The following is a 26,318-nucleotide window of genomic DNA, read 5'->3' on the forward strand; positions in this document are numbered from 1 at the left end:
TCAATTTTGAGGGAAGGGAGGATGGGCATATTATAGCATAGTGGTAGAGAATGAAACAGAACTAGGTTCAAAATTTGGCTACGCCACTTAGTACCTTGTGAGCTTGGACGGTGAGCTGAACTTACTGACAGCCGGCATCCCATCCCTGTTATGGAAATGAGCGTACAACTGACCTTCCCATTGGCTGTGGGGACGAAGCGAGCCAGGGATACGTATGCTTGGCATGCTTTCGGACACAGCAAAGAGTCAGTCAGTGGTGGTTACCACGCCCTTGGGAATGTCTGAGACAATGATGCGCTTACTCAGGAACCACCTGAGCTAAATCATGATCATAGTCAAACAGATAGTTATGACAGGAAAGGAAAAGCTCAAAACACCAAGAAAAAGAAAAACAAAACAGCCCATCTTTTCCAAAACAAAACCTTCCGCGTGCTCCCCGTGGGCAGCAATCGGGGGGCACCCTGCTGCCTCGGGAAGATGAGGACGGACAGCTGGCGTGTCATGGGGACGCGCCTGCCCCGGCGGCTTCCGCGGCGGGTCTCGCCAGATCCCAGAGGCAGGAGCAGAGTCCGAGGAGCTGAGAGGCGACGGCCGGCCAGGGGGGAGCAGAAGAGCCTTCGCGGCCACCTCCCTGAGCCGGTCCGGAACGCGCGGTCCTGTCTGTCCCCTTTCCTTTTCACGTTGTAGTTTTCTTCACAGGAGAAACACAGCATGTCCCAGACGGTGTGCGACCAACTCCAGCAACCCAGACACGGGAATGGATGAGGGAAAAAAAACCAAAAACGCAGTTTTCCCCCGCTGCGGATGCTGCAGCTAGGAGGTCCGGTTACGTTTGCCCCGCGCGCTGCGCACCCATTAGCGGGCTCGGCGCCCTCGCTGGCGGCTGCGGCGCGCGCTCTGCCTCGTGCGCCAGGGAGGATGGGGGCGCGGGGGAGGACGCGAGGTTTGCTGTGTCCCAATCCCGCCCCCGTGTCCATCCGCCGTTTCGTCTCACCTTTCTCCGGGAAGTATGGGGAGACTCATGGCTTCATTTCGGGGCGGCAGGTGTCTTCGTAAGAGTGCCAGACGGTGGTCTAAGGGCCATCGGGGTGCAGGGCACCCTCGCACTTCTTCCACTTTAATTCCGAAGGGGTCTCAGGCGTTCACAGTGCGAGGCGGATGAAGGTGGAAGACCACCACCGTGTCCGTCTTACACATGGGAAAACCCGAGGGATGCAGAGTTGCCCAGACGGTGCCGCAGCTTTGGGGCTGGGCCAGGAGGAGAACCCCAGAACTCGGCCGTCCCTGCTTTGAGCATTCCTTCCCAGGAAGAGCGTTAAATCAGTGGAAAAAAGGAGGGGGAGAAAACCCACTTCCTTCCCAATCCCATCTCTCTCTTCAAATTTCTTTTTAAAAATTGCTGTTATTTGGCAATGAGGAAGGTTTAAAAAAATTGTCGTAGCTTGGCTCACAGTTTAATGGGAGAGAGAAGATATAAACTCCCAGAAGTTCAGTAACAATTCAGGAGTTTAAGGACAATGTTTATCAGTGAAAATGCAATCGTGGTTTTGAATTATAGTATTACTCTTAGGAGCATGATCGCGTCCACCAGACTTTAAGCTCCTTGAGCCTGGAGCCCGTGTCTCACCTGAGATTACAGCCTGGTACCCAGCAGGTCAATGAGGCATCTACACAATTAAGTATATCATTTGCTTTTGCTTTGCTTTAAGAAGACCATTTGGAAAGACATTCCTTTTACATTTGCTTTTGTTTGTTTGTTTGTTTGTTTGTTTTGTGCTTTTCTGATTTGACAAGTAGAATCAGAACATTTCATGTCTATGAAAGAGAGGAGCACTGCCGTTTGTCAGATACTTAAACTCTTGCCATGTTCCAGCCACCACGCTAGGCCCGTTGCATTCCTAATGACGTTTAATCCTCACAGTGACCACAGAGATCCTGGGGCTCCTAGAGGTTAGGTAAGCTGCCAGAGATCGCTCAGGGAAGATGTGGGATAGAGTGTTTCTATTTAAGATTGACTCTTTCCCCCACTCCCAGTGCTAATACTCGACCTAGAAAATCACCCAGGTCGGTCCTTACCTGATGCCATAAATCCGTAATTTGGCGATGATTTGAAAAGGGAGAGAAAAGGAAAGCCATGATCCAGAAGACTCGTGTGTTTTCAACTGGAGAGCGCTTAGAGTCGCAGAGTTTATGGAAGGCCAGTGGTGTGGATTAGCATGTGGGGTGTGTAATGACAGGGTCCGCACACATCCCTAGATTGAAGAGTTTGTGCTTGCCTTCCTGCTTTCGCCAGCTGTACTTGCCTCTCAGTTAATAATATGTTTAGGATACAGATGTTTCTAGAATTGCAGACCGTATCTCGCTTCCCAGGAAGGGTTATTGGTTAGATGACACTCAGCTCATGGAATGCAGGGGTGTGGGGAGATGCCGGTTTGTCCCTTAGCAGTGGCAGATATATTTGAATCACGATGAGTCAAGATTCATTTGTTCATTTATTCAAAAATTTCTGTTGCTTACTCTGGTAAACATTTATTCTCTCTGTTTTCCTTAACGGAAAGGTGATCGGTCAGAGTATTCTATTCTCCTAGACAGAATAATTAGTCAAGGGCTTGGCAAAAACCTAGGCTGAGCAAGAGTCGGATATGAGGAATGAACGCGGACATTCAGAGAGAATGGGTAGCTCAGATCTGGAGCTGAAAGGATCTCAAAAGTCTGGGGTTGCCGAGCGCCGGGCTACCTCCATGCCGAGACAGTCTGCCTGAGACGGAAGCCAGCGCAGGAAAGCAGACCTGGGACGTGGGGAAAGAGGAAGCAGCCGAGCACCCCAATCCCGCCCTCCCTGGATCGCTCCTCTGTTGTAGCTTCGCCGAGCAGATACCCTCGCTGCGCTCAACACTTGAGTTGGGGTGGGCGCTGGCGCTGTGGGGAATATGAATTCCTTTCCTTACCTGAGGTAGGCTTGTGCATGGCAGGTCCAGAGCAGCCCACCGAGGCAGAGCTGCTATTACAGAGCCAGCAGGGGGCTGGGGTCAGAGCTGTGAGTTTGAGTCGTTGTCCTCATGTTTATTCCTTTAAAATCTAATTGTAGAATCTACTGATCTGGTCCCAGGAGTTGGGACAATGATAGGCTGTCTACTTATCCCACAATGAGCTTCTGATCTCAGTCTAGCGGGCTTACTAACTGGTTACATCATTTTGGGAAATTCGTTGACCTGTCTGACCCTCAAGTTCCTTATTTGCGAATAGGCACTGCTGAGAATGGCTCCCTCCAGGAGTCATGAGAATCGGATGAACCAGTGCACGTGCAGACACTGTAAGCTGTTAAGCTGTGAGGGGACAACACCTGAGAGCTCTGGAAGGGCTGGGCCGGTCTCGGTCCCCAGTGACCGAGTACTCAGTCAGTACTTCGTTCAGTGCTAAATGCCGAACAACAACATGATTGACGCTCAACACGCTTGTTGAAAGAATAGACTGTCTTACATTATTTAGCAAATCCTCTTCCGCCGAATGCTCGAAAATTCTTCTTCTTCTTACTATAACCTAGCTTCAGATGTGTCACTGGACAGGGTCCAGCTTCCTTGGCCATGAGGACTCTGATCTGTAGGCTCCTTGTCACTATTGCTGCCTGACAAACCACCACGGCACTTACGCTGGAGACAAACGCCCAAACCCAAACCATCCATTTATTTATTTATTTTGGGTCTGTGGGTCAGCTGAACAGTTCTACTAATCCAGGATGGTCTCGGCTGGTCTTATTTGTCCTCATGCATCAGAGGCCGGCTAGCGAGCCAGCTGGGGAATGTCTGGGTTAGGATGCCATCAGACGAGAAGTCGCCCATCCTTCAGCGGGCTAGCCTGAGCTTCTGTTCCTGCCAGTGGCATGTTTCCAGAAGGCCGCAGAATTGCTCAAGGCCTCTCTAAGTCTAGCCTTAGAACCGGTCCACTTCCGTGTTCTGTTTTCCAAAGCAGTGTGTAAGGTCGGCCCAGACTCGGGGAAGGAATGTGGACTTTGGCTCATGATGGGAAGAGCTATAAAATCACATGGAAAGTGGTCCAGAAGCAGAAAGGCTATAATTGGAATGTGTTTGCAAGCAATCAAATAATCTTTGAACTAAAGTGGGAAAATCATTTACTGCTGGAAACTCAGAGAAGGAAAAATGTGGATCCTTTTCTGTTTCACCTCTCGATCCGATCCCTGTTCCTTTTGCCCCCTGACACTGCCCTGAGGCTTTCATGATCTCTGATATCTAGACAATTAGGGGAGCTCCAAACCGATCTACCAGCCTTCAAGCCAATTGGACAAGCATCTACTTAGTGTCTTCTACCTGGCCAGTGCTGTGCTGTGCTTAGAAGAAACAGATGTCCTAAGAATCTTCTAGACCTCAGCCCAGTAGAGGATATAGACATATACCTGTAAGGGAAACTGGTAAATATTTCTATACCTTCTCACTGCAAATCATCTCTGCTTTGCCATCAAGGAAAGCAGTTCTTTGTGTTGCCCACGAAACAGCGACCCCATCTCTTAGTCTGGCATTCAGCGCTCCCAATCTCTCTAGGCTCTTGCGCTGTTACTTCTGGGAGAGAAAATAATACTTCTGTTGCCTCAGAAGTGACAACATTTTCTTTCTTCTCCCAGTTGTTTCTCTTTGCATGTAACATTTTCTCTCTCTGTATATGCTCACCCCTCATCTGCGCCTGTTGAAATCACCTCATCCCATTCAGACTCTGCTCAATTGTCAACCTCTTCCACAGAGCCTTCCCTTCCTAACCCACTTAGAATAAATCATTTTTTAAAAACATTTTTTTCCCTCGTTTCCCTAACCATTTTTTACGATAATACCTCGTTCTCATGTATGCAGCCCCCTGGATTACAGGTTCCTGAGGCTAGACCTCAGTCCCCCGCCCTTGCATCCATTTACCTGGTGTATCTGTCTCGTGGTAGCTGCTGAGTCAATGCCGTGGACTGGACTTAAACCACTTCCCACTTCCCTCCACCTGCTCTGCATCCCCGCCTCGAATCTCGGAGCCAGCTGGAGTCACTCACCAGGACTGTGTTTAGCCAGTGGTGTAAGCTGCACTTGAGTTGGGATAAGCCTTAGGCTGCCAAATTGGCATAAACTACAGGCTAAAAAAAAGTCCTGCTCTGTAGCAGGGGGTCAGTTACTAATTGTAATCCTCCTCTGGCCACTTTTCTGAGGTTTGAACTCACATTGCCTTGCTGACTTTATTTTTAGATGTCTGGCAGTTTAAAAGAGGGCCACAACTGTCTTTGGTTTATTATTATACCGTGAACAGCCCTTGGAAACCTAGTGCCCTGATTATGATAAGAGAGCCTGCTCAGGTGAGAGTTCTCTTTACTCCAAGTTTGAAAGCTTTTGTTTTAGGTAAGTGACTTTCAAACTTCAGCATCACTAAGAATTATTTGAGGTCCTTGGAAGCACGTGAATTCCTGGGTGTTATCTTTAGAATTTCTAAATTCCTAAGTCCGGGCAGGGCCCTAGGACCATGTAATTTTCTCAGGCTCCCAAGAGGATTCTGCTGCTGGCTGATCAGACTTTGAGAAAAACTACCGTAGAATTATAAGCATCAAACGATGAAGAAACATGTTGGCTGCAGTTGAGCAACTGATGTGATGACAAAGTTATCATCACGTCGCAAAGTCCAGGGGGGTCTCCAGATCGCCCCTCCCGTCCCGTGCCACTCTGTTCAAGAACATGCAGCGGCTCCCTCTTCCTTCTTCCAGACCAAGTCCACCCCCCTCCCTGTGCCATTCCAGTCTCAGCTCGGCTGCGCCTTGGTGTCTCTCCTGCAGGTGACACGCGCCGCTCTGCTTCCTGCTTATTTTGTGTTCCATCTATTCATTAAGAATCATCAGCATTTTATGGAAAGCCTTCTGTATGCGAGGCGCTGTCCCATACATTAGTTAATTTAATCTTCAGATCAGTCATGGGATAAAGGAGTCATCATCATTCCCATTGCTGCTGCAGATGAGTTTCTATGACTTGCCTAAGGTCACGTAGCTGATAAGCGGATTTCAAATCCAGAGTGACTGATCTAAGGGCCACTGTCCCCTTATGTGATACTGAGCTGTTTACGTGAAGCCCACCTAAATCACACGCTTGCTTTAAGACTCCAGTCAAGTACCCTCTTCTGAAGTAAGAGGTAACCCCATTTTTCTCATCTGTAAATTGGGTGTGCATGCCTAGCTTGAAGGTCGCTGTGAGAATCAAGAGCAATACGATGTCTGGTGTGCTGTGCACGGCGTCTGGCATAATCTGCGTGATAAATGGTACGCCTGGCTGGGAGCCTTTCACCTAGAAATCCACACCAAGCATCTTCAAGCAGAGAGATGAAAATCATGTGACTTTTGAGAAGTGATGAGATTTAATTATCAGAATAAACTTTCTGGCATCAAAACACAGCTTACCCTTTTTCCTGTGGGTCAGGGTTATCAGTCAAGGGTAGAGATATTAGGAACCATCCTTCCTGCTGGGACATATTTTATCTCCTATTTGAAGAGTAATCTCAGGGCAAAAGAGTGATCAGAACTACACCTGCCGCAGCCATGGAAGAGCGCATGGCAGTCGTAGCTGTGCTCTGGACGAGAGGCCCACTTTCCCCCGGCGGGTCAGAGAAGATAAATGGACTGAAGCCGTTTTGTCACAGTTTGCAGAGAGGACATTCTTCAAGGGCCTGATCGATGGAGGCACTAGAAAGAAAAGATGGAGGCACTTGTAAGAAAAGAACAGGGCCAGTCGCATCATCATTCTGAACGAAGGTCCTGCCGGAGCTCAGCACACCAGAGAGGATTATTGACTAGAACCAACCTAATAAAAGCTAGCCGTAGGACCAAATATGATCATGTTGGAGAGCAAAGTCGTCATTTGCCGGGGGTGAGCTCCCCAGAGGCTGCCTTAGGGGCTCTTGACAGCCTCTTCCACTTACAGGTCAATCTGTGGATCCCAGAGCTGAGGTTCTGGTGACGTCAGCCTCCCCCTGGGCAGTTGAGCCCCGTTATCACATGCACTTGGCCTTCACTCACTAACGTCCCTGGTTTCGGCTCAGGAGTGACTCAGCGAGGGTGAGACTTTGTTGCCCCTCCAGGGAGGGTTCTGATTTTCTCGGGGCAGATGTTCTTGCTGCATTCCCTTGCCAATCCAGGTATATGAAGTCAGATCTGTCAGGCATTTCAGACCAAATTTAAATTTCACTGGAGTTTTAGGAATAAGGTAGCAGTTTACTGAATTTCTTTCCTTTAGAGAGCTAGATTGAGAATTTATATTTGCTTCTGTGGATTTACTTCTTTCCCCTAAATTTCGTTATGAAAATGTTCAAATGTAAGTTATGAAAATTAAAAACACTCATATACCAATCACCAATACTCTTCCATAATCATTTTACTATAGCTTGCTTGCCTTATCACACGTTTATCTGGTCTATTTAATGATCTATCCACTGATCAATCTACCTTATTATTTTTTTATATAAAATTAAAGGTAAATTTCAGACACCCGAAAATGTTCTCCATAATACTTTAGTATTTTTACCATCTAGATTCCCACATTTGTTTACTTTTTTCTTTTGAATATACAAGAAAGTATACAAATCTTAAGTCTACCATTGACAATCTTGACAAATATGTATGCTCATGAAATGCAAACCTCTTAACATATATAGAACATTCCTGGGACTCCAAAAAGTTCTCTCAAGTCCGTCAATCCCTGCCCCCAACTCCATCCTTCATCAGAAGCAACCACTGTGTGTGTGTGTGTGTGTGTGTGTGTGTTTTAACACATTTGTAAGTTTATCCTATTCTACAGCTTTATATAAATTAAACCATACTTCTGTTATCTTCTACATAAGCTTCTTTCACTCAGGATAGGTTTGAAATTCAATTTCTATAGTTTTAAAATGGAGCCTTGAAGGTGCTATGAAGGTTAAAGGAACTATGATGGCGAAAATGATTAAATACAATGCCTACCACATAGTGAATATGCTATAAACGTTCACTACTGCTACTGTTGTCGTTAATTATTTTTATTTCATCATATTTGCTTTTGTTGGCTGTATTATGGGCCTAGTCACTGAAGCAGGGGTTTATCTCAATTTTTTCATCTGGAAAGTTGACTTCAGAGAATCTTCTAGATCCTAATGTGTTCCAAGCTCCTTAGGTTTATTCTTTAGAGATACTTCTCTCTACACTTACTTTCTCAACTAGATCATAAACTTTTCAGTTCTAGCATTGCTGTGCTTGCTACATTGTGTTTTGTAACATGCTAAGCATGTAAGAGATAATTAACGTGTGCATTCAATGCCAGGCCAAAATCAAGGCTCCATGCACAGGAGTAATTTCCTAAGAAAATGGCAACAAGGCCCCAGGACAGCTACGTTAGTCCTGGAGTTGCCACCCCGCTTGCGTTCACACCGCTGACCAGGGTGGCCAGGGTCCTGGTTTGAATGCGGGTTCTGCTGTGGACCTGTCTTTAGTGGAATGACTTACGCAGGACTTAGGTTTGATAAGTATCACAACTCCGTAAGATAGATATTATTCTCTGCACTTTATTGATGAAGAGAATGATTCTGCAAGTAGCCAGTAAGTGATGGAACTCGAATTTGAACCCAGGTCTGTCTGACTTAGAACTCCCGTTCTCTGTTCTTGGGCTGTGGTCTTTCTGACTTATTTTAGGTGCACGTGGAGATCAGAAGTAAAGGTCAAAGAGCTGGACACTTAATGAAGCTGCTGGTGTGAACAGTGAGGGAGATTAATGATAAATGACTCTAATGTGGACCCAGTACAACTGCCGTGTCTCATGATCCCGTGGAGCGCTTTTTCAGTCCTAAGGCAGCCCCGTGAGGGAGAGAGGCAAAGAAGAGTGCTGCCGCTTAAAAGGTTAGGAAGCTGAGGGCCCAAAGGGTGACTTACACAAGGTCACAAAGCCAGTACATGGCAGGTGGTTAGCAGAGGTGAGGGAGGCTTCTGTGTCACTCAGGGCATTCGAGAACACGTGTCAAGATTGTAAGGTGAAGGTTTTCTAGGCTGTGCTATCACACGTTGAAGCAAAGATTTGTGCAGAAACATTTGAAATAAGATGAATTGATTCTCAAAATTTCAAACGAGGTCAGAGAAACCATTTCGAAGTCAACATATTTTACAATATAGTTATCGTGTGTTCTATGCGCCAGGCACTGAGTCTGTTGACCATGCAGCTTCAGCAAACTTGACGACATGAACTCTATGCATAAGTGACGCTTCACGTCTGTCTTAGGAGCAACTCGAAAGGCTGACCGTTCGGTACTTTTGTTCTCGCAGCTCCAGGTCTGAGTCATTCCACCGAGTGTTCTGCCTTGGCCCCCTCCCCAGCAACAGCTGCAAGGTGCCAGACCGAAGCAGGTGAGTGAAAGTTGGTTTAAATATAGCATCACAGACATCTCTTTCTGTGGACTTCCGGGGACCACTCGGCATCCTCAGGACAGGGTGGTCACCTACCCAGCCACCAGCCCCAGGAGGGAGACCTTCTCTTAACTATTAGTTAGGGCGGCATGGTTTTCCTTTAGCCGTCATCTGCCTGGCTCAGTAGCGTGACTCAAGCCTTTGTTCAGAAACTGGCACAGTGATCAAGGGCAGACACAGGGAAGAACCACAGTGAGCAGAAGGGAAGGGAACGTATACTTTTCTATACATTTTCAGAGTCCCATGGCCATCCCATGGGGAGGAGCCTATATCATCCCCATTTTACTGTGTGGTAGGTGACTAGGATGACCGACTCAGGCTGATTTGTCTGTGAATTACCCAGGTTTTACACAGAAATCCCACATCCTCGAAGTCTTTTGGTCCTGGACAAACTAGGACAGCTGGTCACCTGAGGTGAGTCCAAGTTTCTACCTGTACTGCAAAGAGCGTGTTCATAAACTTTATGGTCTCCTGCTTCTCATCTGTGATGTCCTCTGGTCATCCAGCCATGTTGTGTATGGGGGATGTTATATCCGTTTCACCGATGGGGAAACGGAGGCGCAGAGAGATTAATGACTTACCCAGAGTCTGGTGACTGAGCAGTGGCAGAGGCCGTTTGGGACCCAGCTCTCTTCGGCTCTGAGGCTCCTCTCTGCGGCTCTCCTAAAAGACTTGTTGAACGGTAAAGACTGGCTGACATGTCATCTGTGAATCTCGTCTCTCATTCCGCTGGTTGTCTTTTCGTTTTATTGATGGGTTCCTTCGTGTGCAAAAGCGTTTTAGCTTGAAGTCCCATTTGTTTATTTTTGCTTTTATTTCCCCTGCTTAAGGGGATATATCAAAAAAGGTATTACTAAGACCAATGTCAGATAACTTACTACCTACGTTTTCTCGTAGGAGTTTTATTGTTTTCAAGTCTCACATTTAAGTCTTTAATCCATTTTGAAGTTATTTTAGTATATGGTAGAAAATAATGGTCCGGCTTCATTTTTTTGTTTGTTTGTTTTTTTTGCATGTATCTGTCCAGTTTTTTCAACACTACTTGTTGAAGAGACTGCCATTTCTCCTTGTATATTCTTGTCTCCTTGTAGATTAATTGATCATATAAATGAGAGTTTATCATATGCCTGGAACTAATAAAATATTGTATACAAGCTATACTTAAATAAAAAGAAAAGAAAAAGAGACTGACTGGCAGGTGTGAAGAAGAGGCAGCGGCTTCTCTGGGAACTCTTCTGTCTGCTCCCGAGAGCCTGAGGACGATTCCATTTTCAGTCCTTTAACTTCTTCTTCCAAAAGGCCTCTCTGGCTTTCTGATCTTGATCAGGATGCAGAGCAGTGGGAAGGGACGCAGCGAAGGACATGGGTAGGATGGCTGGATTTTGGGGGTCGCTGTGAGGACCCACAGTGGGGCAGCTGGTGTCATCAGATGCCCAACAGAGAGCCTGGGCCTGGGGGCAAGGTCTTGTGAGCAGGGGCCAGCTCCGAGAGGGCAGGAACCGTGACCGAGGAGGGGAAGGGCTAGACCTCTCCTCATGCAGCTCCCGACCTGTTCCAGGGAAGGTCCTCCCGACACGAGAGTCTGATTCGACCTGACAGCCAGACCAGCTGGCGGGAGTGGCACCCTGGGAGTGTCCTTCGTCGAAAGAATGTCCTTCACGACCATGTCCGCTCTGCTCCCAGTGCGCGTCAACATACCACATTTAAAACGAGGTGCCGATGCCCTGTATTGATTCATCCTCTCGTCCAGCATTTGCCGTGCGCCCGTGGCGTACCTGGGCTCTGCACGAAGTGCGGGGGCGTGGGAGATGAATAACACATGGCCTGTTTCCTGAAGGAGTGACACTTCATTGAGAAGAGAGATGCGGAAGCAACTCTTAGCGCTGTGGCTAAGAGCAGTGGGTTTGGAAGTTTCTCATACCTGAGTGCCCATCCTGGCTCTGTGACCTTGGTCGAGCCCCTTGAGGCTTGCTCTGAGGCTCAGTCGTCTCCTCTGTAACGTGGGGTCAGTAATGCCATCTTACAGTTGCTGCGAGGACCAAGTGTGGGATCCGCGTCCAGAGCTAAGCCCAGTGCCTGTTACGCAGTGATTACTCAGTCAATGGCAGTTTTTTCTAGTTCTGCCACTTAGCTCGGTAGGTTTGGACAAGTCAGTGCCTCTCTCCGTGCCTCGGTTCCCTTCTGTGCAGTGGGCATGATAATAATAACCGTCTTCTAAGAATGTCAAGGTAAATCAGATAATACAGGTAAAGCACTTAGAACCAGTGCGAATCGGGTACATAATAGTGATCATAACCAACACTGACGGTGACACATGCCACAACGGGTGTGGACAAACACTGAGATATCCTGAAGGGACTCCTAGGAAGATGAGTGTGACGGCGTTTCCGGGTGAGGGCGGCGTGCGTGGGATCCGGGGTGTGAGGGCGCATGACGTTCTGAAGAACCGGCTCGGTTTGGGGGACTTAGGGTCACACGTGCACAGAGGGCGGACGGGCTTTGCAATGAGCCGGAATCAAGGTTTTGCCACTTACGAGCGAGGTGACCTCTGGAGAGTGACTTCGTGTGCCCAAGCGTCCTCCTTCGTACCAGGCACAGAGAGCTCACAGTTCCTGCTTTTCAGGGTCAGCCTAAGATGAGACAACGCAACACCTGTAATTGCTCGGCCGGTGCCTGGCACAAAGGAGGGCTGTGACCGGCGGTGCTGACTCTCGTGCTATCTGACTGGAGGACACGATGAGGGCGCGAGGGACCAACGGAGGGAATCGTGCCGGGGGCGGGGGCGGGGGCAGGAGGGTCCACTGTGACCAGGTTGGGAGGACCAGCTGACGGCACTCTAAAGAATGGGAGCCTTTTCTCTGGAAAGGCGGGGAGCGCCGTCCCCACGACGCCCGAGGCTCTCTCCGAGGCTCCGTCAGCTCCACCCTCCGGGGTGCAGCCCCGGAGCCCACATCCCTCGGTTTGGTCAGAGTCTAAATTTACCCTCATCGCAATTATTCACACTGTGCCTCATCAGCTTGAGAGCAGAAGACCTCTTGGCGGCCCAAACTGGGAGGAGGGCAGGGAGGAGAGAAAAGGAAACTAAATGAAAGGAAACTTGAGGCTGCGGGGCCGCCCGGAGGGGGCCGCGCGCTGCGGGAATGGGCCGGCACCCCCAAAATAGCTCCTCGGGGCAGAGCTGGCTCCTGTGTCTCTAAACTTTAAAATTAGAGCGAACCAAGATGAAATGCCCCGAGAAGCTGACCAGCCTAACATTTTCTCCTCCCTCTCTCTTTTTATAACTATGACCACAGTAGTAATTCAATTGGAAACATATTTGTCCCTGATTGCTCCAACGCTGGCGCTAGATCATTCCCAGGGCTTGATATTTTTATTAAATGCACACTGCCGTTATTTTCTGCTGGGGCTAAAAATACATCTGACTGAGCACTAAAGCTCAGCCGGGGCCTCCTCCCTGTTCGCCAGGACACGCAGGACCGACAGATGGACGGGCCTCCCAGTTAATTTAGGCAGCACCTTGTTTCCAAGGAAAACTGCCCCAGATACTAATATAACTGTACAAATAAAGACGAGGTTCCAGCCAGAAAGGACAATACCGGGAGCCTATATTCCTGTCCTCATTTATCACCATCTTTTTCACCTTGGCCAGCACACTTGACCATTTCTAAACACTTCATGTGCTTTCAAGCTCCCCAGCCTTTGCGGGCGCTTTTCCCTTCCCTGCAATGCGGTTCCTCTCTCTCCCTCTGTGAGTCTGTGACTGTCTGTTGATCTCACCACCGCCGTATTTTCTGACCCCGTGCTCCGGCTGAGGTGCTCCCTGACTGATCCCCCCATGCTGCTTCTGCTCCTCCCAGCAGAACTCACCTCCTGCATCAGGATCACCGGCTTTAGGTCCGTCTGCCCATTAGACTTTGGATTTCTCGAGGACGAGGATTGCATGTTATTGACTACTGTCCCTCAAACACCCAGCACAGTGCTGGGCCCAACAGGGCTGGGACTGGGGTGAGACAAGCGAGGTGTCTAGGACACAGTGTTTAAGGAGGCGCTGCCTGCCGGTGTTGACCCTGCGCTCGAACGATTCTCAGGAAGCTCATACCATAGGCCCCAAGCTTGTCTCGTCCTAGTCCCGGACCAACGTGGTTGATCAACAAATGATTCTTGAGTGAAAGCAAGTCAGTCACCTTGGACTTGGGGGAGTTCTCTCCTCTGTTGGTTTTCACGACAGCTCACTCTTCTGGGTCTCTTCCTGCCAGTTCCTTCTCTGCTTTCTTCCTGGGTTTTCCTTCCTTCTGCTCCTGTGTGCTGCTAATAAGATTCCGCTCCTCTGCGCTCCCCAAGTATTGTCACTGTACTATGCGTCTGTTCATCTGATCACTCATTCATTTACTCAGACACCGCGGCGTGCTTACGGGGCACCAGGCTCTGTTCCAAGCGTTTTAAATATGGCAGAGAGAAAGCCAGAGCATGATCCTGTCTTCGTGGAACTTAAATTCTAGTGGAAAATAGAGAGATTGAAATAAAATATTTATAACAAATATCAGTTGTTACATTGTTCTGTAATTATTGAGAGCAAGGGCCTTGCTTTATCCATTTTTGTAGTCACATCTTACCGTAGTGCCTAGTAACAAATCATGGATAAATGAATGATCACTTGAATGAATGAATGAGTCTCCTATAAAGGCTTCCCTAAATTCCTTAGGAAAATTACAATTCATTCATTTGTTCATTCAATAAATATTTATTGAGTGCCTCCTCGGCCTGAAAATGGATGAGGCATCTTATAAACATGGGTCGTGGTGCCTACCACAGTGTATTGCAATGATTTATTTGCCTATCTTTAGCACTCCTCCTTTAGCAGAGACCTTGCCTAATTCTTCTCTGGGTCCCCTGACCTAACATCCCACCTGTCATATTGTAGGTGCTCAATAGAAGTTGCTTGAATGAAAAATGCATTTTTTAATCATTTACAAAGGAGTGAAATAACCACACCGTGGGTGATCTCCACTTCTCTGAAAATTGCTGGTTTAATGGTTTATTTATCTTAAAGTTAAATGAAATGCAGAAAATACCTAGGTTTGTAAGGGGCCTTCAGGCTCACTCTAAATTCCTTCCGACACCTTCCCACTTCCCATGACTTTCAAACATCATTTCCCCCCTGGAATTACAGGGGTTTTAGGGGGAATTTTTATAAAAGGCAAGCAGATCTGCAAGGCTGCACCTAATGCTGTAACTCTGTGAGAATGTCTCTCTGATATCAAGGAAAGAGGTTTTCAAATGGGCTACTGCGAATTCTTTGACTAGACTCTGTACCTACCTCATGCCTGAGACTTAGGTTTCAGCCTTAGAGCTGCCCCTTAGTCACTCTGTGAATTTGTGCAAATCATTCTCCTGCTCTGGACTTGTTTCTCTTTCTGGAAAAGGAAATTGAGCCAAAGTCCCCTGCAATTCTGACTTTCAGGGGAGTCCAGGAGTCTCCTCCACTTGGGGCTGGTTCGTGAGATTCCTTCTTTTGCCTCTGGATGAGTTACTGGACACAAAAATAGTTTTCGGAGAAAGTAATTCTTGCCGTCCCAAGATGGCCAATTCACAGACACTTATGGAGCATTTAATATGTACCAAGATCTGCTAAAAGGGGATGTTATTGCAGAGATTGTGTTTCTACCCAATAAAGCTGTTATTGAAGTATTTCAGTCACTTCAGCAATTCCTGGGAATATCTGCTGTGATGTAGTCTGTGTCAAGTGGAGATGGAGGAGAAGACAGGGCAGTGAGCTGTAAGCAGGGACTCAAAGTCAAATGGAGGATCAAACACCACTCAGAGCAAGAACTCGATGCACGCTATAAGGAGACTCTGTTACATAAACATTTATTCTGAAGGGCACCCAAGGTCTATTATTTACAAATCAAGGAAGAAATTCCTGAGTACTTGAATAATTGGGAGCAGGGCTCATAAACAAAGTGGAACTTGAATTGGTCCTTGCAGGACCCCAAGGTAGATGAGGATCGGAAGCCTCTGAAGTGAGCAGGGACTCCGAGGCCCTCCGTTCTCGCTCCAACTTTTTGCACTGGGCTGTGAAACCAGCCGATCAGTAACACAGCCTTCTGAGTTCTTGAGTAGATCAGAAGCTGGGATCTGGGTCCAGTGTCCAGGATTGGCTGGGGATAGAGACAGATTTCTCACTGCCATGGTGATGTAGTCATATGTGTGACAGTCATCAAGGCTCTGTGTGAGCAGGTGGCAGGTAAGAACTTTCTCCCCTTCTCTCTGCCTCTGAGCGTGTTGTAAGAAAGGGGCGTCTCCTACAGGAGGGAAAGAGAAACACCTCTTTCCTCTCGGAGACCAGGAAGACACTCAGCATGCACCATCTTTTCCTACCGCACAGTCAGGCTTGTTTCTGCTCTTCGAGTCCTTGGTATTCTGAGCATAAGAGTGAGTTCTTTGCAATGAGAGTGAACAGAGCCTGCCTGCTCCTTTGGAAGCTAATTATCTGGGAGGTCTTAGAGGCAAGATCTTGGCCTCTAATACTAAAGTTGGCAATCTGGCTTATAAAGAAAAGCTGTATTATAAAATAGCGTATACGTATGTGATAATGGTTGAGGTGCTTATGTGTATGTGTGTGGTTGTATGTGTTTTGATGCTCATTAGTCATTTTCTTCTAAAAGTGATAAAAAAAAGGGAGCTATCCAAAATGATAAACCCTCAAGTAAGGTAGAGTGATTTATCAATTTTTAAAAATTTCTGATAAGATATATATTTTTATTGTGGTAAAAAAGTTGTAACAAAGTTTACCATTTTAATGATTCTTTAGTTAGAGCTCAGTGGCTATAAGGACGTGCACATTGTTGCGAGCATCGCTGACACTATCTCCAGAGCTTCTTTGATCTTCCCCGTCAAACAATAACTCCCTGTTCCCATTTACATCCCGCGCCCTAGGCCATCACAAACGTTAACTTTCTGTCTCCATGAATCTGACTTACATAAGTACACTCATATATTGTTTGTCCTTTAGCGACTGGCTTATTTCACTTAGCATAATGTCTTTAAGGTTCATCCACACCGTACCAAGTGTCAGAACTTCCTTCCTTCTGAACAATATCCCATTGTGTGGATACACTCCACTTTGTTTACCTTTTAGTGGACGCTGGGCCGTTTTTACCTTTCGGTTGTCACAAGGAATGTGCTGTGAGCCTAAGTGTATAAATATCCGCTGGGGTCCCCATTTTCGCTTCTCTTGGACACATGCCAAGAGTGGGATTGCTGCATTTTATGGTAATTCTGTGTTTAACTTTGAGGAACAACCATCTCATTTTCCAAAGTAGCCGAATAATTTTACATTTTCATCAGCAATGCACCGGGGTCTAATTTCTCCACATTCTCACCAACACTTATTATTTTCTTTGTTCATTTGTTTGTTTGTTCTTGTAATATACATGTTAATGGGTGCGAAGTGATTTTATTGTGGTTTTGATCTGCATCTCTCTAATGATTAGTGATGTTGAGGAACATTTCATATGCTTATTCTTTCTTTTTAGCGTGTCTGTTTTTATCCTTGATCAAAAACTAAACTCTTTCTTTGAACCACTAAACCATTTTGTACTGAAAAGCAATTCTTTTTAACTCAGTATCATTCTGTGCAACTTCATAGGCGTTTATGGAACACTTCCTCTGTGCAACATATGGTATCCTCTCTGCTAGGACTCCATGGCTGCTGTTTGGGGGCACTGACGTAATAGGGGAGACCCAAGATATATAATGTGGAAACAAGGCAGCCTATGAGAACTACTACAAGAGATAATGGCCAGGTTACTGTATAAGCGAGGCACAGGTTATGGTTGGTTATGTAGGTCAGCTCGTAGAAGACAATGCCAATCATTCATTTATTCATTATGTAAACACTTATCAGATATCCGTTTTGTTTCAGGCAGTGTGCCAGATGTAGGAGATGTAAAAGAGAATTGCCTCTAGTCCAACCCTGGTCCTTTTTAATGGCCAACTTTCTCTTTTATCACTAAGCCATCACCAGAGGGACTAAAGTCTCTGGAAATGGTACCTGCTCTCCAACCTTACCTCACCTCTGTCCTAAGCCTTTATAGCTCTTTCCACTTTGTACTTCATTTTCCCACCTGTTCTTTATTACCCTGGCCCAGGACATCTGTCTTCAACCTTTACCTCTGGAGCCACACTCATTTTTTGGACCTAACATTGATGTCATCCCTCTGACCTTGGTACTGTCACGGTGACCTTCTGTGGCTCTGATTTGCAGTCACTCGCTTATCCTTTATATGGCATCTGCTGTGAGTGACTGCCTGGTCTGGTCCAGCATCCAAGAAGTGGAGAATTCCCCAAGGCTGGATGCCTCCCAGCCTCCAGAGAAGAGAATGTGACAATTCTTCCCTCTAGGCTTCGTGTGGAAGTGATGTGTTAACATGTCAACACGCAGGGCAATATGCAAAGTACTGAACTAGGAAGGGCATTTGCAGAGCAATTCGAGAACGTAGGAAACAGTCAGAGAGATTCTAACCAAGAGGAACTTTAAGCTGAGTTTCGGAGTAGGGGATGCGCTTTGAACTAGCTATAGTGTTTAGTCCTAATGACAAGATACAGCATTCAGAAGATAGTCTTTTATTTATGAAATAATTCCTAATTTTCATGGAAAGTTGCGAAATCATGAAGCTAGACCTACCTTCTGACTTCAAACCAAGACCAACTCATTGAGTGTTATTTTGGGCCGGTCTTTGATGACTTCTGCTAGCAGACACAAGAGGTCTGAGCCTATGATCTGTATTTAGGCACCTGCTCCAACACGGGTCTGTCCTTTAAGAGTGGAACCTTCAGGGTCACCTGGGGAAGTACTGATGTCACGACGAAGTCCTCTAATGATGCTGTGCACAGCTTGGAAATTTCTGACTTCAAAATGTAAACGCCATCTATACTGTCCCCACATGATTCCGGCTGGTTGATTGGCAGGAGCAAAGAAAACATTCTGAGCGAAAAAGTACCACTTCACATATTTGCATGTGGTTGCTGTCTATATACGATTTTCTATATTTAATGCAAAATTGAATGAATCCATTAGAATGTGTACCTGACTCATCTAGAAAGTGAACCTCAAATTTGCCACATACCAGTAAACACCCATACATTTCCGTAGCACTTGGGAGGCGGGGCATCCTTCAGTACTGCTTGGCACACTTCAACGGGGGTAGAAAAAGCCATTTCATGCGTGTGATTGAGGAGCGCCGCCCCAGGAATGAGAAAATCCACATGCCATGCTCTGCTTCTCACTGATTGGCAGCAGTGTGACCAGGGACAAGTCCTGCAGGTGGCCATTCGGAAGGAGTCGGCGTTGCCTTTCTCCGATGTTGTCGTCGGAACATGGGAACGGAGCTAGGATGGCAAGAAGCACACTGGGCACAGACAGGCCTTCGATGTCACAAAGATTAAACCCCTGCGGTATGCGATTTTGGGTGCTCAGATGCCACAAACATATTAACGAAAGGAGCAAAAGTACTAATTCCAATTTATAATGTTCTCTCAAAATGTTCCAAAACCTCACAAGAAGATTGAGGAATTGGCATCTTTAAAGCTGACTCATTAATGCATTACTTCTTAACAAGAACCTATCGAATGGGGTGATATGTTCATTGCGATTTCAAGTCTAATGTTAATAAACAATGTGTTTGGATCATTTACTGAGGATCAAGTATCTTGTAAACAGTTGATATTCACCATCTAATGTAATCCTTACCACCAACCTCATGAAGTAGGTACTATTATTATCCCCATTTTGCAGTGGAGGAAATTGAGGTTTGGTAAGGTTAAGTAACTTGCCCCAAATCTCACGGCTGTTAAGCACAGACATAAATATTGGCCTGTCTCGTAGCATAGTTGCTGTTCTCAGGCACTGCGTGCTGAATTCCTTGCATGTACAGTGCCCTGAAGCATTGGTTTGTGCCTACATTCCCAAGGAATTCTGATTCGAGAAGGGTCTTTCCATTCACTCTCTAACCAATGCCTAGTTCCCCTTTGTGCTCTGTGAGGAAACATCTCTCTTCCTAAAATCAGCCTTTGGCACTCCTCGGGTCCAAGTTCGTTTTTGTTGTTTCCTTTTACCTTCAGGCTAAAGTTCTGGCTCCACAATGTGGCATTTAGTGTTCTAAATCTTTCCCAACGTGACTGTCCAGTGTGAATTCTGGGTTCCGACCCAGACTCCCCACCTGTGCCAGACGGGTTTAGTCATTGAAACACCCCTCTCCTCCTGCCGCCCACTTCCTTCAGAAGGTTTCTGCTCAGCTTCCCTGTGTGTCTAGAGCATGTCCATTTGGAGGTGCCCATTTGCAAGGTCCCTCTCAAGTCTCAGTCTTTCGTGTAGCCCCGTCTTGCTACATAAAGTCCTACATCTATAGTCATTCATTTCTTTATTCACTCAATATGTATTGAGCATCTACCAAGTACCAGGCTTTTATGCTCAGCATATGCAGTAAACCAGATAACATTCCTGTCATAGCTGTTTTTTTTTTTTAAATCACGATTTATCTTTGTAAAGGGACAGTGATCCTTTTGATAGCAGATATATTTTTTCTCCAGCTTCTAGAATTGGATCTTCGTACTGTCAACACTTGCATGTAGTAAGTGGGCAGTAAATGTTTTCGTATGAATTTCTGAATCCCATTGTCTTTCCTTATTCATTAGTAAGCACCTGGGAGATTCAAAACATGCATAATTCATTGGCAAGAATTTTATGACCACAAACATATCACTTGTGAGGAAATTAACAGGGTTTCAAAAGGTGGTTTTTGCTTATCATCTTCACCACACTGCACGCATAGCACTCAGAAATACATTTTGTGAATCTAATAGAAGCTATTTCTGGTGCCCTTTACCGATCTAGAGATGAAAAGAGCAGAAGCTAGGCGACTTGAGATCACCATTTCCTTTGTTTTTCCATGGAAAATGTGTAAGATATTTCTGGGTCAAAAGTCCAGAATGATTTTGCAAAACTTCGGAGGAAATTATTGTGGGAGTTTCTGGCTCAAAGTTGACCTGAAGTTAAAGTCAACTCAGCTGTTTGTGGGACCATTCACAGCCCTGGATATGGGGTCAATACCTTAGATGTTGACAGGCTGTGTGATTTCTGGTAATGTCTGGCTGAGGATGCCCTAAAGCCTCATGACCGAGCAGAAGCACTGCACACACACCCGCCTACCCACACACACACAGTGCTGTATGAATGAGTAGATTGGGAAGTAAGTCTTTAATGAATACTTAGTAAATATCACAGCCTTGAATATTTACTGAAGACATATGCATCTGAAAGATTCTGAGAAGTCCATTTATTAAGACGCCTCGTTGACTTTGTTCCCCAAAATTATCAGACGCGCTATATAGTATCATCTCCCACTGCCTTCCTACTTAACTGGTTTCTCCCCATAACTCTACTTCTTCATCCATTCATTCAGCAAACCTGCGTTGCCTGACACTACCAGATGCTGAAGTCCCTACTTCGGGAGCTTGCGCTCTGTCAGGGAGGTAGGTGAGCAAATGGCAGGGACACAGGTCTGAGACGAGCTCTGTAAGGGAGGCGTTTGCCGGGAGCTGTGAAGCAGCAACTGTTTGCAGGGAGGTCGGGAGAAGCAACTCTGACCAAGCTCTGCGGCACTGGAAGCTGACCAGTCCACTGGTGGAGAAAAGGCAATTCCGGGAGACAGGAGGCACGTGGGAGCCGTCAAATCAGGATAAATGAGACGTTTGGCCTGATGAGGAGAAGGGCTCGCACGGGGCGCTGGAGGGATATCGCCTGAGAGAAGGAGGAAGACGAGCACGAGGACTCTGATTTCTCCTCGGGTCTCGTCTCGTGATTGTTAGCGCTGTTCCTGAGCCTGGGCCTGGCAGTCCTGGTTTGGTTTTTCATATCCTCTCCCCAGCAGCAGGGAGGGGATGCTGAGATGATTCAGAGTATGGGAAACCAGCTTCCAGACTTGTAGGAGTTGGTCGGAACAGGAGGCGGCTCTAGATGCCTCTGGAAACTCCCCGAAGAATGATGAGTATTCTCGATAACACATTTTCCCCTCTGTCAATGATTCGTGATATAACAAAGAAATCTGTGCTTTATTCCTATAACACCCTATTCTCCTTCAGATGTGGGCATTATGCTCATTGTTATCCTGCTTGGGAACTGTTGTTTAAATGGTTCCCATATCACAAACTGTCATTATTGGCAAATCGTGAAATTGTACCCCAGGTTCTTTCTCTCTTTCTAGATTATGGCTGCATAACAGTGTTTCTCCTAAATATTTTTTCCCCTCAGCTATGTATGTATATGTGTATATGTGTATGTATATGTATATGTGTATGTGTATGTGTATGTGTATGTGTGTGTGTGTGTGTATCTGTATGTATGTAGGTAAATTTGTAAGATTATAAGTGATTATAAGTGAAATAAAACTTCGTTTGTAAATAGTATGGTGCTCTGTCAAGTCCAGGAAAAAAATGCCATAGCAAAATAATCTAGCCAAAATAAAACTCTGCAAGTTATTTCCCCCTCGCCTGTAAAATGATGAGGCTGGACCAGTGAGTCTCGGAGGTCCCTTCTAGTATTAATATGATGTTCTTGGAGTCTGTGGTGTAGACAATCGAGGATAGCAGATGTGGAGTGTAATTGCCTCAGTAGGGTATTAGCCTCTCACCGCCTCTGTGGGAAATGGTGAGCTCATGTTTTATTTGCTGTTATGACTGAAAAATGTGAGCAGTGATTATGGTACCACCCATAGCATTTCTCCTGTGGTGCAAAATACAGATAAGCCTCTTGTGACATCCTCCTTCGATACTGGTGTTGGTGACGGCTGGAATTCTCCGTGGGGCTCGCCGAGAATGGGGCTGCGCTTCTTGTCGTCTGGCTCTGCCTCTCTGGGGCTTGCCCAGGCCTGGGCTTGGTTCCAGCGATCGGTTCCTTCATCCTTTTGAAGGATATTTATCGAGCACCAGCCTTGTGCTGAGCATTATTCTAGGGGCCGGGGACACAGGACGAATAAGAGCTCACGGCCAGAGGGGACGCAGATATGAGGTCCATTCAGCAGACGTGCACTGGGTGCCCGGAATGTGCCTGGGTCTTGACACACGGAGACAAATCAGGAGGAGGAAAATGGCAACTGATGCATGTGCTTAAATTCCGAGTTTGCTTATCCGTGGTGTCTGAGACTCGGAAGCTTCACGGAAGAGATGGCGTTTATTCGAAGAGAAGGGTAAGGGATTAGCAGGTAGCCAAGAAGAGGGCCCTTCCAGGTAGCTAGAATAGCACTCCCAGGAGTACAAGGGCTTGAAGGGCGTGGCGTGGCGAGGGAGGCCCAGGTTTCTGCGATGTCGCTGTGATACAGCTTAGGGGCCTGAACGGGCCTCGTGTGCCAGTCTCAGAAATCCCGAGAGTGACAGCCATTGAAAGATTGTGGCAGGAGGACGCGTCAGTAGCTCCTCCGCAATGCAGGGCTTGCAAGGTCAACACTTTGAGAAGTGTTAAGGCCATCAATAGTAAGCATAATAGCGAATATCAGTGAAAGGCTGCCTATAAACCAGGCGCTGCTGTAAACACTGTACATGTTGTATCTCATTTCAGTGTTACAGTAATGCTACGAAGTAGGTAGTATTACTGTCCCCAGGTTACAGGTGAGGAAACGGAAGCACAGGGAGATCAAGCAGGTGGTCATCACAGAATAATCGATTAGAAGAGTCAGGAACTGAGTCCAGGCAATCTGAATCCAGAACTTGCCCTCTTTTATGGTTTGTTTATTACATTTTAAACTAAGAAAAAAACAGAACAATGAAACACATATGGAGAAGTACACTGATCATAAATACACAGTTCAGTACGTTGTCACAGGGGTTGTCAAACTGAGACTTGCAGGCAGATTCCGGCCTGCCATCTGTTTTTGTAAATGAGGGTTTATTAGAATGCAGCAATGTCCATTGTTAAGGAATTGTCGATAGCTGCTTTTGTACTCAGTGAGAGAGGAGAGTAGTTGAGACAGGGAGTATGGCCCCCGAAGCCTGAGATGTTTCCCATATGGCCTTTTACAGGAAAAGTTTGTACAGTGTGAGCATTGCCACCGCCCCGGTCAAGAACTAGAACGTAACCAGAACCCAGAGGTTCCTCACTTGCTCCTCCCAAGCACTCCTTCTCCTCCTCGTGGAAACCCCCACTCTGAGTTCTGACATCGTGGATGGATTCTGTCAGTTCCTGACTTTCTGTAAATGCAGTCGCACAGTATCTATATAAACTCCACCCACTTAACTGCCGTGCTGTGCTAATGTGCTCAGCAGAAGGTCACAACAGAATGGCAGGCCAGCCTTACGTCCTCCATAGGTAAGCTTTCAGGAGAGGAGGCATGCTGGCCCGTGCCTTGATTCCTCAAGGAAAAGGACATTTGGGGTTCGCCAGTTTTGAGTCCCAAGTGGAGTCGTGGTCCTCTATGACTAGCTGTACTGGTTTCCTGTCACTTCAGTAACAAACCACCACAAACTTCGTGTCTTCGTACAGATGCATTCTTTTACAGGGAGTTCAGGAGTCCGAAAGGGTCTTCCTGGGCTAAAGTCAGTATCGGCAGGACTATGTTGATCTGGAAGCTTCTTGTTCTCATGCTGCGCATTCTCCCAGGGTGGTACCTCTTACTTTCAAGACCTCCGTTTCCATCTCTATGCCGATGACTTCCAGGTCTCTACAGGTGCTCCGCTCCCTCTTCCTGAATTCGGACCTGCATCTCCAGCTCCTCAGCTGCCCATCTGACACCTCCTCATGAATATCCTCACACACCTTATGTAATGCATGGTTACCTCCCCCCCGACCATGTTCACCGAGCTTACGGATTGGGACCACTTCCTGCCTCATTGGTAAAAGCTAATTTCCTAAAAATCTTTTTTGATCTTTTATCTCTTATTTGACCTCAAAATTTAACCCATTTATCTCATTGTGTCTGTTCAGTATCTCTAGTGTTTTCTGAGTGTACCTACTTCTCCCCAACTCCACTGCTGTTGCTGTAGGTCAGGTTTCTAATCTTTGCCTAGATGACTCTACCTGTATACAAGTCATGGTCTTGTCCCTTCCACATGATTGCCGAATTGGTCTTTCTAAAGCAAAATCCGACTCTCTCTTTTCCCAGTGGAGAGCTAACTCTTCAAGGACAAGCCTAGCGCCTTGTTCGCTATTGTGCTCCTGACATCTAGCAAAGAGCCTGCAATAGGAACCTCTCAGTAGATACGTGTAATTAAATGCAGCTCTTAACTCTCCATCTGTTGCAGGCTCTTCTTTCATACCTTTCTACTTCCTTACTCTTTCTCCAGTTCTAAAATCCTCCATCCTGACCTGGGCTCCCCTTCTCCTCTCTCTCCCCTCTAAGATTTGAGAGCAGCTTCTTTCCAAGAGAGCAGATCCATGCCTTCGTCACAGCACCTGGTGCCTAGACGATTTCTAATATGTTTGATGGATAAACACGTGGAGTCACGAGGCTGTCAGAGAACAGTTTCCAGAGTATGCGAACATGCTCAGCCTATTCGTAGCTTACAAGTAACTCTGCAAGGCAGGAAATGAACCATTGATTTTGGCCAGAAGAGATTGGAAAGTGCATCTGGTCCATTCTTCACACTCCAGGCAACATTTCTCAGGGCACGGCAAGTCCTGTGAGATGCTCTAGAAACCCAGCGCATCTGGGCAGCGATTCACCTTCTATTGGGGACTGAAAATACAGTGTTAAAGATGAAACCACTCAGCGGTAAAAAGAGCTCCTCAACTTTAACCCTAGTTTTCAGTTTTACTCTAGTCTTTCCCGGACCTGGGCGCCCTTTCTTCCCAGTAATATCTACTTACATCCTACAGATCCAGTGTCCTAATCGACACACTTTGGAAGACGTTGGCCCAAGCGAACCTTTTGACGTGATGCAACTTTACAAGGTGAAGAAAATTTATTTCAATGAATAGTCTATTTGCTGTATGAGCTGATAGTGTTAAAGGAACCTAAAAATGACATTTTTTTTTCAACCTGCCAGAGCAGAAGCAGGTTTTAATGTTCCCTTTGTCAAAGTAAGCCTCGCCTTTAGAGAGGAGGCAAAAAACAGAGGTAATTATACGGTGACGGGAACTGTTCTTTTTTCCTCCATTGAGTGCCATTGTCAGTCTTCTCAGACAAAGGTGCTATTGAAATTGTGAATCATAAAATTGATTTTCCAACTTCTGGGCCACAGCTGGGCTCAGCAGGAAGGGTCTCTGGTACGGGGGAAGGCATTTCTAGCCAGAGGTCCCTCATTGTGTCCTTCAAGGACTTCATGCAGCTATTCTGCACGCCATTTGTTCATTTCGCCAACATGCATAGAGCCTTCATTCTGCTAGGTTTGGCAACGTCCAGATTAACGAAACCCATTCATAGCCTCCCCGAGTGAATGAAGACTGAATGAATTCATATGCCATCTTGCTCCCCGTTTTGAGGGCACTCATCATAAACCGGGAACCACCTACCACACTAGTGCTTTCACTGTCTTGATAAATCCGCACAGTTGCCTGGGAGATGGTTAACACAACCATATAATAATTCTGGAAACTGAGGCTAAGGGACTTTGTCACATGCTACAGTTCTTAGAGGGCAGTGCAGAGTGTGAACCCAGGGCCTGTCTGCTCCACGGCTCATGGCTCTCACAGTTGGACAGTGTGATGTCATTGGCAGAGAGTGTAAAGGTTAAACTTTTGCTAAGGGTCAAGGGCGGCGTGGTGTGGAACAGCCACTGAGTCCGTCAGGCCCGCTTTTTAGAAGCTATCACTCAGCTGCAGCAGCGGCAGAGGAAGCTTTCCATCCTATCTCAAGCCTCATGCAAATTCCCTCATAGC

General features: G+C 46.5%; 1 long non-coding RNA gene across 50 annotated transcripts in view; it reads left to right on the forward strand.

Moving 5' to 3' along the window:
* LOC107506203 overlaps window positions 1–26,318 on the forward strand; it is a 579,061-nt gene that overhangs the window by 346,271 nt on the left and 206,472 nt on the right. For 48 of the 50 annotated variants that reach the window (XR_004954759.1, XR_004954761.1, XR_004954740.1 and 45 more), the window contains 2 exons: window positions 9,311–9,391; window positions 9,795–9,865. This is a non-coding gene — a long non-coding RNA (uncharacterized LOC107506203). Of the gene's footprint in view, window positions 1–9,310; window positions 9,392–9,794; window positions 9,866–20,913; window positions 25,308–26,318 lie in introns of those variants that run through there. The other 2 variants (XR_004954749.1, XR_004954753.1) reach the window with 2 other exon arrangements.

The sequence above is a fragment of the Rousettus aegyptiacus genome, unplaced genomic scaffold (assembly GCF_014176215.1).
Source record: "Rousettus aegyptiacus isolate mRouAeg1 unplaced genomic scaffold, mRouAeg1.p scaffold_m13_p_15, whole genome shotgun sequence".
NCBI classification, from domain to species: Eukaryota; Metazoa; Chordata; class Mammalia; order Chiroptera; family Pteropodidae; genus Rousettus; species Rousettus aegyptiacus.